Genomic DNA, 17,493 nt, shown 5'->3' on the forward strand with positions numbered 1-17,493 from the left:
TAATTTCTAATTCAATCAAGGAAAATTTGTTACGGAAAGTTGGAATTAAAATTGAAACTACTTGGACCCTATGAAGATGCCCCCATGGTGAGACCTAACCGCACAACTTTAAAGTGTCTCCTACATTCAATCGAACCTGAGGGAAATGAAAAGTAGACCAGGCCGAGGTTGGCTGTTCAAACTTTCAGCCAACTGAGAAAAGACCAAGTTGGCATGAAAGTCAAATGAACTCTGCAACAAGTTCCCGATTGGAGCGAGTTTCAGGTGCTCAGTGAAGGTTGGATGGTATAGTTAGGAAAGGATTAAAGGGCCAAGGTTAATTTTAATGTGTACAGAGATTAAATAAATGTAGATTTCTATGTTCTATAGAACAATTCCCCTTTCAATTGTTTTTATTCCGTTCAGAAAACTTTGGCCTTTGATGAGTCATAGAAAATGACAAGAAGTCAAAATGGAAAACCCTTTCCCGTCCCTCATCTTTTGGGTCATTATATTTTATGCTTCGCCTAAGAGTAACCAGTTTAGGTATTATGCAATTCTTATTTCCGCAATTTAGAGAACCAATTTCAACAATTCCTGCGATTTAGCATTTCAAAAGCCAGTTTCCGATCAGGAAAAAGGCAAAGTTGGAACCAATTTTAGCAATTCAAATGTAGTTTCAGCAAATTGGGAATCAGTTTCATCAATTAGAATAATAGTTTCTACATCTCAAATGCCAGATTCAGTAGTTCTTACAATTAGAACCCTATTTCCTCAGTTCAAAAAACCTATATTAGCAAACAACAGTTGGAAAGCAGTTCCATCATTTTGAAATGGACACAAGGATCCAAGTGGCACATAAACACTACCATCCTGATGGACCCCTCAATTACTTTAAATCATTTTTTTTTAAAGGACAAAGACCCTTCTAACGGCCAAAAAGAGTAGGGGAGATAACACCAAATGTTATTAGTTTGTCAAGCGGCTGCATGACAAGCGGAAGATACCTTCATTGTTCTTGTGTACTTGGAATTCAAACTTCTCCTCTTTGTCTCCCCCTTGACTTTGAGAAGCATATCAAACTTTGTGAATTCCTCAATTACCTGTATTTATCATTTTCAAGAAACATATTCGAGCTCAAATCATTTTAAATGATGTACTCTTTTTTTTAAAGAAAATCACTCTACACGGTGGCATTATGGCATGTAGAGACCCGTATTTTTTAGACTATATTTTTCCTTTTGCAATCGTACAGCTCGTCGAGATTGACGGTGCAGATATTCGATGTGACGTCTTCGTGGGAGGATATAAGGGTAATTGTGCGAGAAGTGCACATGTGTGTGTGGGGGGTGGGAGCATGGGATTACTCCCCATGCCAATAATTTCCCAGGAGAATCATTTCTCCCATTTTTTCTCTCTTTTTCTCTCTCGGCTATCTCTCTCTCCTCCTCTCCTCCGAAAAACTCCATCTTCTCTTCTCTCTTCGATTTCATCTACTTAGGGTGTGATTCCGGACAAGGCCGGAGAATTAAAATTGTTATACGGAGCACGAGCTTTCCGAATATCCAAGAAAATTCATGATCGGACCTCGTTAGAGCTTGGTTGACTCGGTCAAAGGCTCGGATTTTGCTCAAAACCCATGAGGTAGGGATTTCTCACTTCTATTATATGTTTATGTGTTGATTTGGTGTTTGAATCGTGCCCTAGATCGTTAGTTTCGTTGTTGGAATTGTTTTGGTGAAAGTTGAAAGTCGTGGACTGAAAACCCAAGTCCTACCGGTAGGAGTTTTGGCCCTACCGGTAGAAAAGTTGTCCAGTAATGTCATTTTCGTGAAATTGTGGTCTCCTACCGGTAGGAAAATGTGTCCTACCGGTAGGAAATGAAAAATTCAACATTTTGGCAAAACTTCGAACGGGCATAACTTTTTCATCCGAACTCCGTTTTGGGCAAATTTTATATCGAAATTCGTGTACCGGAAATGTACTTTCAAATGGTGGTGGTCTCATCTCCAATTTCTTAACCGATAAGGTTTGGTAGCCAAAATAAGATAGATATGTTCGTATACGTTGGGTAATCCTTTTTCCTTGGAATCGTGGAGTGAAACATGGATGTTCTTAGGTTCGCCTAAGTACTTAGTTGAGTGGTTTGATGAGGCTAGTGGTACACTAGGCCTTGTAGTGGTTGTTGGGTTCCGTGTGAGTCCTTTGACACCGAAACGAGGGTTTAGAGAACGAAAGGAACATAGGTGGGCGAAGGTTGTATGTGTGACATGCGATGCGAGAAACAAACTCGTAGATTACTCTTTTGAGTTAAACAACGCTAGGCACGAATACATGTGACATTTTCCTTATGTTTGATATGTGACACATTTCTTGCGTAACTTCTATGGTTTTATGAGTGGCAAGGTAGAAATCTACAAATCGTTGAGAATGAGTTTACTTTGATGTGAGATGTGTGGATATGTGGATGATAATATAAGAAACTAATAGTGTTATAGTTGCGAGTAGTTGACAGTGGGGTTGCCTTATACTTTCTACATGAACGAGTCTCGCCTATGAATCCATTTTATGTGATTGAGATAAATACTAGAGTTATGAAGTGTAGCAATGACTGGTGGTATTATGACCTATATTATGTGGATTGAATTCGTTCCATCTGTGTGAGAGGTATTTGTGGGAGTGATGGGACTCCATGAATAGCCCGAAAAGAGCATCCGCACGTGACGTGTGGCATTGGTTTGCGATTATGATATGGAAGCAAATAAAGGGTTAACGGAATGAATCCATGAAAGAAATGGTTGGTTGTTCGGACACGATACCGTAGAGATGTACTTGTTACCGTTAAATGCGAGTTGTCACATATATTGCGACGTTGGAATATCGGATAAGTTATATCGGAATAGGTTGAGAGGCATTGGTAGTCGTGAGTAAATCATATGGGTATTAGATCTTCGAGGTGTACTTAAATATTGGGGTGTTGACAGAGAGCTTTCCTTCTGTAGTCGACGGTGGGACATTTAGTATGCACGTTCTGTTGCCATTAAAGACACAGTATCTACTTCTGTTATTCATTCTACCTGTCATCCCATTTGCATATAATAGTGGTGTAAATTTCTCTACTGGGCTCTAGTAGCTCAACCTATCATTTTTCAGGTGTGAACCCGGAGCAGTAGCATGGAGCAGAGTACTTGCATTCAAGTGCATAATTTTGAAAGAAACGGTAAAAGAGACTCGTGGACTTTTTGATAAAATATATTTTGGGAATGTAATACAATCTTAACTCTATTTCTTTTTATGATGTAATATATTCAAACTCATGGAGTTGGAATTGTAATTTAATGATCAGGACATGGTGAACTCTTTTGGGGTATCATGTAAGATATTGTGAGGAGTTTTATTTATGAAAAACTATCTTTATTTATGTTGAAAATCGAGGGCGTGACATGGCATCACAAGGAAACACTGTCCTTGCAGATATGGGCTCTTTAAAATCAACAATCAAAGTACTAAAGAGATTTCTTATAAATTACAGTCTCCAGACAAAAAAAAAAATCCCATCATGCACAAGGAGTCTGTGTTGACCTAATGAGCTAGCCGACCTTAGACCATCTATTTGTAATAAGCTCTTAACATTCACTTTCAAAAAGTAAATTGAATAGGTAAGAACGTTTCATGCCCATATAATTGCTTGACGGTGACAGATTGATATGTTTTGCATTTTCTAACTTTGTGTTGGGCATGTTTTGCGTGCTTCAGTTGTGGGGTGTGTGAACTAATTAATAGACACGGTCATGCATACGAAGGAAAATATGGACATGGGACCCAGAAATGCTGTCCAAAAAAACAGGATACGGAAACGTTGGATAGAGGGAAAAATCAACAACTTAAATGAAACATTATAGGAGGGAGGGAGACATAGATTATCATAAATGTACTTAATGCAGCTAACAACAGACCAAATCATAGTGGTCACAAATATCACATCATATATAAGCATATATAAGTAAAGATTGTAAGGGTAGGACTTGACAATTACTGTTCCGCAAAGTGATTTTGAGCGTCTCCTTTTGTATGTCTTTGATGTATCCTACAAAGCCCTTCAAGCATTAATGTACTTTTCCTGAAACCATTACAATCATAGTCTATGAGCTCCATAGGATATCTATATCGGCCACTATGAGCTTGTTTGCCCCATCACATTAATAGCCATTCCCATTTGATTTAACTCACTTTATAAGGTCTACGAATTTCTAAGGATAACACTTGATATATGCAATATTGAACCCAGTTTCAGCAGCAAATAATACAGTAGCAGAAGTTTCTTAGGCATTTTAAGCAACTTGAAATCAAGTCTCAGCTATTAGAATTCCTATTTCTGCAATTAGAAATACAGTTCCAGCAGTTTAGATCCCTGTTTCAGCAATTCAAAATAAAAACCAAACCAGTTTCCCTAATTGAATAGGCCATGACGTAGAAATGCAGTTACGTGACAGGAATGCAACATTGTTTGAGGACAGCGAAACTACAACATAACTGTTGAGGGATGTACCAGCATTACCTTCTTGTTCATTATTGAAAATATCTTTAGCAGATGCGGAATTGGGCAAAGTTGAATCCTCTTGCACAGAGCCATTTTCAATTTTTTTTCCCAAAAACATTTTGATGCCAACCACTTTCGCCCCTTGGAAATAATACAGGCTATTGTAATGGGTCATAGCAACTATAATAGATTTACCAAAATGCGCATGAATAACAATATCTTGTTCAAATAGCACATTGGTGTTGTTCCCCTCAATCCAAATGCCTGCAACTTGATCTGATGGGGAATTGTACACTCTCTGATTCAATTATACATTACTTGGGATATGAATCTCGTAAGAATCCAATGGCCTATATTCTAGTCTGCGTAGAACTTGAGCATATGGATTCTTCAAAAGCACCTCCATAAGTTTTCTAATAGTGGACTCGCTAAGATTTGCATCTTTTACAATCTGCAATCTATTTTGCAGTTCATTGCATGTAGAAGTACATTTGAAAGAAACGTGGACCATCAGTTGAATGAATAAGAGAAGGGAGGTCATAGTAGATTTGGCCTTGGGCACAGAATGTACAAACACCTTGTTGCGAGATCGCCATCCCCTTATCCAATATCACCCAAAATGAAGTAAAAGAGAAGATACTACTATATGCTTGGATGTTCATGTTCCTACGAAATTCTTCTCCTTCCTCACATTGTGACGTATATAATCTACGTAAAGGTTCAAGAACGAAATGAGTACTTGCAAGTACTACTTTACCACCATAGCAACAAAATTTGGGAGTTTCGTATTAGAAACCATAGAAAAAGCAAGGCCTACTCCGTCGAACATCAAATTCAGAGTGACAAAGATATGTGAAAACGAAAGCCAAAAACAAAGACATAAATAGTTATAAACAATAAAATTTGTCAAAACATAGGCTTAGTAGGATGTTTTTTATAATAAGAATATTTACCTAGCACTGAAATAGTAGGAGTAAAGCGTTGTCCATTACTATCTATGCATGTTGTTATGTTTAGGCTGGTGGATTCCAATGTTCTTTTATGGGAGACATTTTGTTTATATTTTTTTTTCTTCCGCAGTCAACCGAGCATACAGGTCCCTCCTATACTTCTGATCATGGGACACAGGTTCATCTATACATAAATCAAACAATTAAAGATGACTGGAGTAAGTAAATATAGGGGCAATGTTTAAGCATTAATTGGATCCACAAATCGTATGAAGATGAAATTTCCTACGGTCGGCTGGGGAAATGGCCTAATTGGGAAAGGAAGAAATAAGATACTAGAAAGATGTTGGTGGAGCCAATATTGCTCACTCTTAAGATAGTAGTCTGCCATATATAATTAACATAGTGTTCTAATATACTAATTAATGAAAATGATCTTGGCTAAGCTCATTTGTTTTGGGAAAAAATAGGAAAGTGACAGGGAACAAGTGGCGTAAAATGGCAGGTTAATTCAATTAGGAAAAAAGACAAACTTGAACAAATGGCAGAGGTGCACTACAGGTCTCCGAATCTGGCTACAATAGGGCTGCTCCACACAGAACTCCAACATAAAAATGTACATAAAATCATTAGCAAATGAAAATCTATGAAGATTTGCACTTTTCCACAGTTGCTCGATCCTTTCCGGATAGGATTCTTTCACTCATCATATATGCTAATTTAGTTAACAAAGACAATTTTTTTTTTCCCAGGCTCCTAATTGCTGGTTGATGACAAATACTACCCAGGTAGTGTTAATCTAGGGGATGGAAAAACTAATAGCTGAGTCCCCTCTGAACCGCACGAGATAGTTGCCCATCATACGGCTCACCGACTTCACTTGCCTCTATGGGGGGCTCGCTCCGGGCAGGTTCGGATCACTTACAATACATGGCTCTACGAAGGAAGGGGTTGGGTAAGGAGGGTTTTCAATATGTGAACTCAATCATTATAGCATTTACTCCATTTTCACTTCTGCAGTTTCCTTTAAATTTGATAATTTCGTGAGTCCGGGCTGCTCCACATAAACCCAAAACAACTTGTGACTGAAACTATTTAATTTGTGATAATTTTGCACTCAGGGAAAAGAAATCCCTCAAATCCAACACCAAAAACAGTTGAATAATTTTCATCGAACATCTGGTGTGCATTACATCACCAATTGAGGGGGGTTTTGAGGGCGAGAAAAAGGGTCTCATTTTTTAATTTCCTGAAATAGACAAGAAGACAAATCAGGTGTAGCCAATGAGAAATTTTCACAACTCCCCAACTGCATGTTTTAATTGACCCGTCAAAGAGGCATTTATACAAACATCTTACGCGCGAAACCACTACTTAAGGGATTTGCATGTACCAACATTAAAGCAGTTAAGCCGTTTCAAAAAAAAAAAAAAAAAAGATTAAAGCAGTTAATAGTGTATAACAATGGCATTCAACAGGTTTAATAACTTAAAGGAACATCTTAATTAAGAGTACCATGGAGTCTCAACTTCTATGGTGGAAGTACGTACAACATATGACGTCGATGCTTCTATTGCCCTTCTCCTTCTAAAAACAGGTCCGAGTTCACCCCAATTTGATTCCTCTAAAAGATTCGAAGAACTTGATGGTTAGGAACAGAGAGAGAGAGAGAGAAGGCTGAAAGTTGCAATGCTCTCTTACAAAATCGATGTCCTCTCCTCTTGATGCGAAGGAAGAGAGGGCTTTTCGTTTGCGTTTCCGTGCCGCTTTAGGTGCAGCGTTTCGCTAGAAGGAAACGCCGCTTTCCAATAGCGCGAAACTCTTACGGGTTCTGCAGGGAATGAAAGTGTGGGAAACACTTTAGGCCCTGGGGGTTGTATTGTGTCTGTTGGGAAGAAGGGTAATATAGGATAGGAATGGTATTAGTTGCAAGTGCTGGGAGCATTTGTGGAAAGTAAAAAAGTAGGAAACATCTTCGTACATTTAAAAGAAGTAGTATAGATCATGCACGAGTTCCAGTAATATATCCGAATTATATCCAAATTGGTCATTATTCTTAAAATAATTTTTTTTTAAGTTTTTATAAAATATCAACTTGATTGGATATTGTCATATTGGTAATGACTTTTTCAAAAATTGTATAGCGAACTGTTTCGCCCTACGATTTCCACCGATATCTGAATAATCTGTTTTTTTTTACAGAAATTTCTTGAAAAATATTTTAAAAATAATAAGTAGTTTAGATCATCTTTGTGGAACCCAAGGTAAAACCCACAAAAATGTATATGCATGATCTATGCAAAATTGTCTGTACAAGTAGCATGGCTCATTTGACCCTCTCTTAGGTGAAGAATTTAGGGAAAATTACCGGCAGGTGGTCTTGACCGGGAATAATACCCAGTTTGATGGTGTGAAGTTTCGAAATTACCAAGACATGGCACCAGCAAACAATATTACCCATACATGGTAAGAGGTAAGAACCATGATGATACTGGACAAAATTGCCCTTTCATAAAAACAAAACCCTTCGTCCCAATCTTCCCCTTTTTCCTTTTATCTATTTTTTCTCTTTGCCATTATCCTGAGATACGACTCTCTCTGGGGTTTGGTCTGGTGTCTCACCAAATTTCTTCTCCAAATCTCAAATTAACCGAGGGATTTTGGAGCATTCTTCTCCTAGAGTCGAGTTCTAGCCTTTGATCGCGTTGGAAAGCTCAGAGGATGTGTTTTCAGGAGAGGTTTTGCCCGGAGATTCTTGGGGTTTTAATTTCAACCTTCGAAGTAGGGATCTCCTGACTTCTTTACATGTTTAAGTGTTAGTTTGATGTACAAGAATCAAGTTTGATCATTTATTTTGAGTCTTGAATGAATCTGGTATATGCTGAAAATTTCGTGGGTTCTGGAAATCTGTCTTTTGGGAGCCCTTCTGCCAGGAATCAATTTTTGGTGTCTTCATAACAGTTAAAGTACGTTTCAATACGAAGATTTCGGTACCAAGATCATGAAAAACCGATAATCACACAATTAGTTATGAATTTTTGAATACCGGCTGTTTTCTGGATGCGCGAATCTGTGTGTGGCTGTCTTCTTTTAATTTTCTGGGCATGATGAACATTTTGGGTGGCTTTGGGTCTTTTACAGGAGCTGCACATTTAAGTTAAGAAGGGATTGGCGTTGGAATCAAGTGATTTGGTTAAGTATACAATTTTTGGTGAATTTCTAAAGCAGGGTTGGTCGACTCGGGCGAAAATGGTTGCGAATCTGTTTTTCCTTTGATTGTTGGGTTAATCTCCTCTCGTTTCTGAACCTGGAATTTTTACTGAGCGTAGGAATTGTAGTCGTGCAACTTTTGGTGTTGGTTCCAATACTTTTGGGTTTAAGATGAAAGAGTTATGATTTTTCAATCAAATTTACTCGTTCCCGTCCTTAAATTCACGTTGTTTAATTGGATATAGTCTAATGTGGGTGATTAACTTTGCCAATTTGACATGTAGGGATTTTTCTCCTCCTTTATATGTTTATGAGTTGGTTTGATGTGTTTAAGAATGTTTAAACGTCCGTATTTGTTGTTGGGAGAAATCTGTCGAAACTAGAAATCGTACGCTGAAACACAAGTCGTACCGGTAGGAGTTTTGGCCCTATCGGTAGAAATGCTGTCCAGTAGTGTCTATTTTTGTGAAATTCTGGTCTTTTACCGGTAGGAGGTTGTGTCCTACCGGTAGGGAATGAATAATCTGCTTTATTTTAAAACTTCGGACGATCATAACTTTATCATCCGGAATCCGTTTGGTGCATATTATATATTGAAGTTGATGTATGGAAAATCTACTTTGTAATGGTGGTAGTCTTATAATCAAACTCTAAACCTATAAGAAGTTATAGTTAAAGTACGGTAGGTTGGTTGTTAGAATACATACCGATTTTGGAGGTTATGTCGTATTTGGATATTACGGGTGATTTGGTACACTCCAAAGTGTTCGAGGTAGAAACGTTATATGCATTGGGCATTCTTTGCCCTTAGAATCATTTGAGTGAGACACGAATGTTCCTAGGTGCATTTAACTATTTGAATGGTCTACTGAGCCTTAGGGTAGTAGGCTAGCACACTCGGGAAAAAGTTTGTTGACACCTAGAGAAAGTAGGAGGTTGAGTGGTTGATTGTATATTAAAGTTGGATCGGGAATATTTGAATGACGATGATTGATTATATTGATGAAATGAAAATTTGAGTTACAACTATTAATTTCCTCTTGAACTATAAATCGAAAGGTGAAGTCGTCGTTTGTAGCTACTTGCATGAAGTTGAGTTTCTGATCAATTAGTAAATACTTGGTAGTAAAGTAAATGGGTTGGTGACGAAATTAACGATAAGAATTGTGGGAAATGTGATGTGAAACGGTTAGCTAAGGATACATATACAATAAGGAATCCTGGAGCCATGTTTGTCTTCATTTGCCATGTTGTTTTAGGTGGTGCTTGTTTGTTGATGTAGTCTTTTGTTATTTGAGAGGCATTTCCTAGAGTGCTATTTTTCTCCCATTGGACTGCTCTTTTTTACATAAGGGATGCAAAATTCTAGTTTTTTTTTTCTCATTATCTTCAGCTTTGATCAAGTCGAATTAATCTTCATGCTACTTGAGGCTTTACTTTTACAGATTCAAGTATTGAAGAAGAAGATGGCATTTTTGTGTAGAATATGAACTATATGAAGATGTACACACAAAAGTCAGTCAGCTCCTGCAATTTCTATTTATTTTTTGTGGCTCTTATGGTTTGGTCATTTAGTTGCACACTCCTTCAATCAAGATGTTGTTGCTTATATGGGATCTTTATTGTTTCTGCTTTGGTCATTAAGTTGGACAAGCTTTATTCCAACCAGTATTTGGGAAGTAAATGAAATGTTGTTACCTTTTTCTAGCTAGTAGCTTGAGAATCCACTCCCATGCCCTATAGTTTCGACAGATGAGGAAACAAACACATCGACTCAAATGCTCATACCATGACATAATTGTTGATCCAAATGACAATGTTGGCCATATTGAATAAATTGACATTGGCCAATATGTAACTCATTTTACTTTCTTTGCTTTTATCTTGGTGATACCTTATCAATCTTTGGGCATATAAGCTTATGAACTGCGAGTGTTGGCCTAGATAGCTCTCTCGCAGTGTTGGCCATTTTTTATTATGCTTTGAATAGTACAGTGCATGCTTGTGTTCTTGCCATGTTATCTCATAGTGTTGGCCTTTGTTATTATCTTCTTATTTTTTTGAACGGTTAATGTTATGTAGTAAGTCTTCTTTCTTGTAATTTTATAGGTCGATTGGTTGAAAGAAAAGATTGATACTTCATCCCTTATGCCGAAGATGGCGATATGATAATGTGCTAGTGTCGGTTGGGCATTGTTCAAGCCTTTTCCTTGACGCATATTACTTCTTGCCGTCACGACTTGTAGTCTACTTTTGGGATATATATGTTTAAGGGTGGGCCTAGAGTCCAATGAATTTCCTTCATTTTAAAGTTAACTTGTATAGTACCTGATGTTGATGAAGTACAATTTTATTTTTGGTTTTGTATGGAATGGTGTGACTATATTTCTACTGAATGGGTATTAATTAGATTATCCAGTTCTTTTTCTATGAGCTTAGTTGGAATGATACCACCTTGATTCCTCCAGAATCCCAGCTTTTGGCCTTCTTCTTGGCACCCGACGATCCCCTGGCAACCCGACGGTCCTCCAAATGCCTCAAAAGCCTTGCCGGCCTTTTACGTCTTTCCAATGGGACCTATCCTCCATTCAACCTCAATCAAGTTTATTTGGGCCAAAAAGGGCAATTAAAAACATAGAAAATACTTTCTATTACACCATCATGAAAGACAGTTTATGGTTCCTAAAAACTACATGTTTTATCTTTAACGACCAAATTTTTAACTTACTCGAGACCAAGTCCATATTGCCAAAAGGCTAAACTCTATATCTGTGTGGACCACATGTTTATTGTATAAAGAGTAAGTCAAGTTTTTTTGCAAGTGATAAGTGAAAAGGTAGGTGGTAGTTCTTTCAAGATCAAGACCAAGTCTATATTGCCCAAAGACTACACTTTATGTCTGTGTGGACTACATATTTATTGTATAAAGAGCAAGTCATATTTTTTGGCAAGTGATAAGTAAAAAGTTAGGTGGTGGTTCTTTTAATACTAAGACCAAGTCCATATTGCCCAAAGACTACACTTTATGTCTGTGTGGACCACATGTTTATTGTATAAAGAGCAAATCATATTTTTTGGCAAGTGATAAGTAAAAAGTTAGGTGGTGGTTCTTTCAATACTAAGACCAAGTCCATATTGCCCAATGACTATACTTTATGTCTATGTGGACCACATGTTTATTGTATAAAGAGCAAATCATATTTTTTGGCAAGTGATAAGTAAAAAGTTAGGTGGTAATTCTTTCAAGACAGATGGTGATTCTTTCAAGACCAAGTCCATATTGTCCAAAGACTACACTCTATGTCTGCGTGGACCACATGTTTATTGTATAAAGAGCAAATCATATTTTTTGGCAAGTGATAAGTAAAAAGTTAGGTGGTGGTTCTTTCAAGACCAAGACCAAGTCCATATTGCAAAAAGACTACACTCTATATCTGTATGAATTTGAGTTTTAGGGTTGAATTCTAAGGAACTTAAGAACCTAACTTGAGATCCCTTGGATTGAGTGTTTAAACCTGTTTTGATGCATGGATTCGATGTTCTTAAAATAGCTCTTTAATATATCTGAGTTTGAGCATGATTAGTGAAGTTTTTGTGTGAGTTTGAAGTGTATTGAAAGGTTTTGGAGTCAGAAATCGAGAGAGGAACAAGCTGCGTTTTTTTCTGAAAAATCTGCAGGATTGGAAACATTGTGTTTGCCCTGATTTTGGGGATTTTTGTTGGGGCACTTCCTAAACTCCAAAAATCATAAGATTTTTATGGAGAGTTCCTCTATGAGTCTTTTGTCTATGGTAAAAATTTCAGGGTCAGACTCAAAGTATTCAATTCTATAAAAATTTGTGACCTTGCAGCGCAGTTTCGGACTGTGCTGACTGCAAAGACACGTGTTAAGGAAACGGCCATAAGTTTGAGCTCCGGCGATGAAATTGCGATTCGATTTCTGATTTTGAAACTAGACTCATAGACCTAAAAAAATGCATGAAGATTGTGTCGTAGTTATTGTTATGCAAAGTCAGTTTTTGCGTTAAAATAGATGGTACTGCGATTATGCCAAATGCTAGTAGCATATTTTTCCCCCACACCTGTTAATACATCCGAACATGCGGCTTTCCTTTACTTGCTTGTACTAGACCCTTTAAAATTGAAGTATTGGTTGTTGTTTTTGTATGGTAATTAGACCATCTCTCTCTATATCCAGGTATTGTTCAGACTGACAGTGTATGGTCAAACCATGGCAGATGGAAAAGTAATAAAAAAAATGTGGATATTTTCTGAAAGTAAAAAAGATAAAACATGGGCTCCTCAACTCTGGATTGGAGAAGACATCCCTTATTCTTGTTCATCCGTTAATATCTGAAAGAAAACAGGTTGACAAACAATGCAACAACAAAACCCCATTCATGCTACAGACATAATACAACGTGCTTTTAACAAAGGCAAGAGATTCATGCTAAGCCACTGCCTGTCTGATTTCTCTTCTTCGTGTAATCGCTTCCACTCCAAAATGCTAAGATGTTGCCATGGTTTCAAGCTCATCGACATTGTAGAACTCCAATTGTCCATTGAAGCCCTTCAACCCTGCAAGTTAGATGAAACGTCCAACTGGTGACTAGTACACCGATCAACCTTCGCAGCAAGGTACTCTCCACTGCTTTGCCAATACATTTTGCAATCACTAACACTGAAAAGTTTCTTCTGTGTCAACTCCTCTTTGCCAGGGATTTGAATGAGACTCACCTGAGAAAAGCATGCCAAGTTAATAAACTTCCACTATTCAAAGAAAATTATATAAAAAAAAGGGAATATGGAAATGAAATAGCTCGACTCACCCTTGTAGGTTGGTTTCCTCCTCCAAGTTCAGGAACAAAGAGTGCAAGAATGGGATCAGTAGGCGACCAACTAATGTCCTTAACGTTTTCAACCTTTATGGATTTCTTGTCAATAAGAGTAAAGGTGTCTGTTTCATAGACAGAGATAACAATTTTACCAATTCGGGCAAAATACTTATCCTCTTTTCCGCCACCCCATCTGTAAATGACAGTGATAGTCATACATAAGACAAGAATTAATAACAATAGCCACAAAGCATTCATACAAATCAATGATATTTTGAATTTACCTGAAAATAGGCCAGGAAACGCAGCTTACTGCACCTCCAACTGCAAACTCATCTCACTTCCCTTGGAATCTCTCATCACTTTTCCGGTTCTCACATCGAAAATATTTAAAACCACCCTCTAGAATATGCTAACTGGATACTATTTACTCTACTACCAAGTATTTACTAATTGATCAGAAACTCAACTTCATGCAAGTAGCTACAAACGACGACTTCACCTTCCGATTTATAGTTCAAGAGGAAATTAATAGTTGTAACTCAAATTTTCATTTCATCAATATAATCAATCATCGTCATTCAAATATTCCCGATCCAACTTTAATATACAATCAACCACTCAACCTCCTACTTTCTCTAGGTATCGACAAACTTTTTCCCAAGTGTGCTAGCCTACTACCCTAAGGCTCGGTAGACCATTCAAATAGTTAAACGCACCTAGGAACATTCGTGTCTCACTCAAATGATTCTAAGGGCAAAGAATGCCCAATGCATATAACGTTTCTACCTCGAACACTTAGGAGTGTACCAAATCACCCGTAATATCCAAATACGACATAACCTCCAAAATCGGTATGGATTCTAACAACCAACCTACTGTACTTTAACTATAACTTCTTATAGGTTTAGAGTTTGATTATAAGACAACCACCATTAGAAAGTAGATTTTCCATACATCAACTTTAATATATAATATGCACCAAATGGATTCCAGATGATAAAGTTATGATCGTCCGAAATTTTAAAATAAAGCAAATTATTCATTCCCTACCAGTAGGACACAACCTCTTACCGGTAAAAGACCAGAATTTCAAAAAAATAGACACTACTGGACAGCATTTCTACCGGTAGGGCCAAAACTCCTACCGGTAGGACTTGTGTTTCAGCGTACGATTTCTAGTTTTGACAGATTTCTCCCAACAACAAATACGGACGTTTAAACATTCTTAAACACATCAAACCAACTCATAAACATATAAAGGAGGAGAGAAATCCCTACATGTCAAATTGGCAAAGTTAATCATCCACATTAGACTATATCCAATTAAACAATGTGAATTTAAGGACGGGAACGAGTAAATTTGATTGAAAAATCATAACTCTTTCATCTTAAACCCAAAAATATTGGAACCAACGCTAAAAGTTGCACGACTACAAGTCCTACGCTCAGGAAAAATTCCAGGTTCAGAAACGAGAGGAGATTAACCCAACAATCAAAGGAAAAACAGATTCGCAACCATTTTCGCCCTAGTCGACCAACCCTGCTTTAGAAATTCACCAAAAATTGTATACTTAACCAAATCACTTGATTCCAACGCCAATCCCTTCTTAACTTAAATGTGCAGCTCCTGTAAAAGACCCAAAGCCACCCAAAATGTTCATCATGCCCAGAAAATTAAAAGAAGACAGCCACACACAGATTCGCGCATCCAGAAAACAGCCGGTATTCAAAAATTCATAACTAATTGTGTGATTATCGGTTTTTCATGATCTTGGTACCGAAATCTTCGTATTGAAACGTACTTTAACTGTTATGAAGACACCAAAAATTGATTCCTGGCAGAAGGGCTCCCAAAAGACAGATTTCCAGAACCCACGAAATTTTCAGCATATACCAGATTTATTCAAGACTCAAAATAAATGATCAAACTTGATTCTTGTACATCAAACTAACACTTAAACATGTAAAGAAGTCAGGAGATCCCTACCTCGAAGGTTGAAATTAAAACCCCAAGAATCTCCAGGCAAAACCTCTCCTGAAAACACCTCCTCCGAGCTTTCCAACGCGATCAAAGGCTAGAACTCGACTCTAGGAGAAGAATGCTCCAAGATCCCTTGGTTAATTTGAGATTTGGGGAAGAAATTTGGTGAGACACCGGATCTGGTTCTTAGGCTGTGAGAGAGCTTCCGACAAGAGGGAAGATGGTTAGGACCACCGCCATCAAAGCAGCCAGAGAGAGGGGAAAGCGCAGAGAAGGGAGAGGAGAGGAGAGAGAAGAGAATGCCAGAGGCTGAGTGAGAGAGAGAGAGAGAGAGAGGGAATACCTGGATAGTTAGAGAGAGGTGGAAACGTTGAAATGGTAAAGTTAGGAGTCTAATACATATGTAGGGGTAGAATTGTAAATCAACATAGACCTACCATGTCTTGGTGAATAATTTTGCTTGTGTCATGAGAGTGGTAATTTGGAGAATGGAAACCATGTGATGGTAATTAAGGGCGGTCTGCTCCGCCTGCCCGTAATTTTCCCAAGAATTTATGAAAAGTCTATGAGCGGCTCGGATCTTTTTGGTAGAATTCGAGACGGGTCTAAAATGCGTATGTACATGAGTGTATGTACCTGTAGCGGCACTCATGAATTTAAGAGTTGTGCTATGCGCACACAAAGGGCACATATCTTGCACAGACCTTTTTTTGCAGTGCCCATTTTGGATCCCTCAAAGATGATCAAAACTATTCATTTTTCTTAAAATAATTTTTTATAAGTTCCTGTAAAAAATTAGCTCAATCGAATATCAGTATGGATATTTTTAGAATTCGCAAGGGAACCACTCAGTTTTGCCCTATAAATTTAAAAAAAGCCCTTACCGATATCCGATTGAGCTGATTTTTTACAAAAACCCATCAAAACATTGTATTAATAAAAAATGAGTGGTTAAGATAATTGTTTCCGGATATCCTAATTTAATAAGAGTCGTCTTGGTTTGTAAAGTACGGATATGCTGGCAATTGATTGAAGTGAACGATCAAAGCTGTGTGAACTTGTCTTCGGCCCGTTCCAGAATACATTCTTAAATAAGTATTTATTTCACATTTTCAAACTAAAAAATAATGTAAATGAAAAATAATTTTTCAATTTTGTTTGCACCATATAAAATATTTCAATGAGATTTATCAAACAATATCCATATTGATCAAAAAATTATTTGCGTAAGTACATGATTTTTAAACTTGAAATTGTCTTCTTAAAAAATAAATACTTAATTATTTCTCTTTCGGGAACGAGGTTCTACCCTTAACTATCTCTAAAAGCCTAGTGAGGACACTTTTCTTTTATTAGCTTCATTGGGCTCGCGAAGGATAACCAACTCGGTACGCATGCCTTATCCGTGTTTTTAAGTACCTTACAACAATCAGTATGCAAGAGTTCCAGTTTCCCTTTGACTTTGTAAATGACAGCATCACCCAAGCATTTTGAGTGTTTCGCCCGAGCGTACTGTACAGTGCAAGGGATAAAGCTAACCGCTTGCGTCACCGCGGAAAACCATGCCATAGTTTTTGTGGGGAGTAGGGGCAACCAGACAATTAGAATAATATTCGCGAGAGATACCCATCCCCTTTGCCTCATCTTGCCGGTGATTTCCGATTGGCATCGATGTTAATGCTACAAGATGCGGTCCGATCTATCAAAGTGAAGTAGCAAATATAGGTAGGCAGGAGTTTCCTATAATAGCAGAAAGATGATGAGTAACATACTGGGAAACCAATGCATTAACTTCATGTAGTCTTCTTCAGTTCAATCTATTAAAGCCCCATTAAAAATGGTCTCTATCAGTTACTACAATGTAAATTAATTTAAAAAAATTACAAAAATGATTAAAATACTGTTTGTAGGCTACTTTTTTTTTTTATTCAGCAAAAAAAATCAATTTAATCTTGTTACATCAGAAAAAATTACAAGAAACATTAAAAGACACAT

The 17,493-nt window shown here is 37.5% G+C and overlaps 3 long non-coding RNA genes across 4 annotated transcripts; 1 reads left to right on the top strand and 2 right to left on the bottom strand.

Annotated features, from left to right (window-relative positions):
* Positions 1-476: 476 nt before the first annotated feature.
* LOC131301226 (uncharacterized) lies at positions 477-7,308 on the bottom strand. The gene is made up of 4 exons (XR_009191209.1): positions 7,171-7,308; positions 6,985-7,093; positions 4,010-4,354; positions 477-1,082 (listed from the first exon to the last, which is right to left on the bottom strand). It is a non-coding gene; the product is annotated as an uncharacterized LOC131301226 (long non-coding RNA).
* A 2,661-nt stretch (positions 7,309-9,969) lies between these two features.
* On the top strand, positions 9,970-11,107 carry LOC131301227 (uncharacterized). Its single transcript, XR_009191210.1, has 2 exons — positions 9,970-10,182; positions 10,789-11,107. It is a non-coding gene; the product is annotated as an uncharacterized LOC131301227 (long non-coding RNA).
* Positions 11,108-12,926: 1,819 nt separating this feature from the next.
* Positions 12,927-15,873, bottom strand: LOC131301228 (uncharacterized). 2 transcript variants are annotated; one of them, XR_009191212.1, is made up of 4 exons: positions 15,505-15,873; positions 13,799-13,916; positions 13,509-13,707; positions 12,927-13,416 (listed from the first exon to the last, which is right to left on the bottom strand). It is a non-coding gene; the product is annotated as an uncharacterized LOC131301228 (long non-coding RNA). The 2 variants fall into 2 exon arrangements; XR_009191211.1 differs by having other exon boundaries at positions 13,799-15,873.
* Positions 15,874-17,493: the final 1,620 nt, after the last annotated feature.

Source organism: Rhododendron vialii, chromosome 9a (genome assembly GCF_030253575.1).
Source record: "Rhododendron vialii isolate Sample 1 chromosome 9a, ASM3025357v1".
NCBI classification, from domain to species: Eukaryota; Viridiplantae; Streptophyta; class Magnoliopsida; order Ericales; family Ericaceae; genus Rhododendron; species Rhododendron vialii.